The sequence below is a fragment of the Odontomachus brunneus genome, unplaced genomic scaffold (assembly GCF_010583005.1).
Source record: "Odontomachus brunneus isolate Ranch 3 - 2012 unplaced genomic scaffold, Obru_v1 Obru_scaffold_468, whole genome shotgun sequence".
Taxonomy (NCBI): Eukaryota; Metazoa; Arthropoda; class Insecta; order Hymenoptera; family Formicidae; genus Odontomachus; species Odontomachus brunneus.
The window spans coordinates 1-2301 of NW_022639918.1; positions in this window are offsets into that span (position 1 = coordinate 1).

Consider the following 2301-nt stretch of genomic DNA (forward strand, 5'->3'; position numbering starts at 1 on the left):
TACTTGTTATTGGCGTGTGCGTATCTATCCGAACATTGACTCAGACCACTGCGTATACCGCGTTCGATGAACATGATCATATCAATATAGGTGAGCAGTTCGAAATTTATGCCGGTATGTTTCAACATTGCATCCCACGTAAATCCAGGCAGAGTATAATAATGCGCGGGATCGAGTTCATAACTTGTAATGCAGCTGTCGCGGAAATTTTCAAAAATATCTGCCAATAACAAGACATCAGTCTTTAAATACAAGTCGCTGTATTCGCCCAAGGTTCGAGTGGAGAACCGCTTCCAGATCTCCGCGGCGTGCGCGTAATCGCTCTCGGATACTGTATCACCCGTCAACGAACTGTAAAACGATTCTCGCGGCGGTAAACATGTGTCCTGCAGCTTGTTCACGCAATCCACGTATTCGTATGGAAAGACACCCTTTCGCGTCAATAAATTAAATTCTTCGACGGATAATTTTGGAAATTCCGACCGTACAATTTTCAACTTGTCTTTAGTGAGAAAGGATGCCAATTTGTCGAGACTACTGCTGAGAAATTTGCACGAATCGATGAAACGCAATTTTACAATATTTTTGTATTTATCTGCCGTATCTTGAACATTCTTTGTAAACGAAATGTATTTTTCTTTTGTTATCGGTAGCACATCGATTGAACCTTCAAATGCATTTGCTATTTCCTTGATGATAAAATGTGAATCGTAGCCGGATAAATTATGGAAAACGATTGGAATGTAATATGAATTTTTGTAATTTAAATTGCAATTTGAATGTGCTGGACCTCGGTAGCGGCCGGTGAAGTGACAATGATCGCGTACGCGCGTATCGTCTGCTGTGAATGGTTTCTCACACACGTGACATTGCGTCGCGTTATGAAATGTAGCCCACTGTTCTTTCGACAAAGTTTCCATGGGGACATTGGATGATAATATTACTTTTACGCGGTGTGCTATTTCTTCGAGTTGCCCGACGAACCATGAGATGCAGTCACTATCACGACGACTTTGAAATTCAGATAATGAATCGTCGTACGAGCAACGTATATAAAATGCTATACTAAATACCCTGTGATGTTGGTATGTGTACAATTTGCGATCCTCTCCATCTCTTGCCGTCTTCTCCAGTGTGCACTCTAGGTCGGTGTATATCACAAAGGGAACTCGCTCCTTCCTGTTGTGATTGCTAAAATTCAGCCATTTATTGTCTTCGTTGGGTAGAATGATGGCACAGTTGTTAATTTTTTGACAGTCTACCGCGTGACTCTCCAGCCTCTTGTTGGAATGGAAGTAGTGCAGACACCTACAAACATTGCAATTTTTATCGCCTTATTGCATACTTCTGATACAATTAAATGTACTTACCGATCGCAAATGTATTTCTTATGAGCTTTCTTGCTCAACTGCGAGCTCACGAGCCTGGATAAATCCTTGATCCAAGCGAAGTGTCCCGTGTTGTGGTTTCGAGGATCCGAAATGTGCAGCAAATTGACATGCTTTTCCCTCTTTTTGTCGCTGAGACGTATTGGAACAATAGCTTCGTTCTTTTCTTCCATGATGCCGTATACATTGATGGATATATCATTTAATAGTTCAAATCTTGTAATTTGATTAATTTTCATGGGGAACTCAATGCCTTGAAGATTGAGCACGTTCGTGTAATGGGGATACAATGATGCACGATCTGCATATCTTTCGGCTGGATACAGAGCCGCAACTATTGCCCACGCGAAACATGCATTGTCCGGAGATTTGACATTGATCACAGCCCGCTTCAGTTGTATCACACGCGGTAACTCAAAATGACATCCCGCGTGCAACGGATTGTATTTGTTCACATTGATTGTAAGATTGAGTATTCGCGATAATGCCCACCCGCTATCGCGTTCTTGGAATTCCTCCAACGATGCTAATGTGGGCTCGACGATGCGTCGCTCGTACCAATCTTCTATGTTGGATGTGGAAAAGAGTTCACAATTTTTCGTAGCGATGCTCTTTACCGCACGTTTTTCACCCGCGACGAACTCACCGTTAAACACAGTGTTCACTTTCACGTTTACGTGTCTCTCCATTGCATCCCGTATGTGCTCGAGCACCATATTCTTTGCATCCTCGAGAAATTGACGAGGTTCGATGTGGTTCGCGTTGATGACAATTCCGGTTAATATGCGGTTATCGAACGCGGTATCGACCTCGCGCCAAACGAGTCCTGCATCTCTCGTACTGTGTCCTGCATCCGCGTGAAAGAAACGTGTGCGCAACGTATTTTTTAACCCCTCGAGTTGCGCGATTCGAG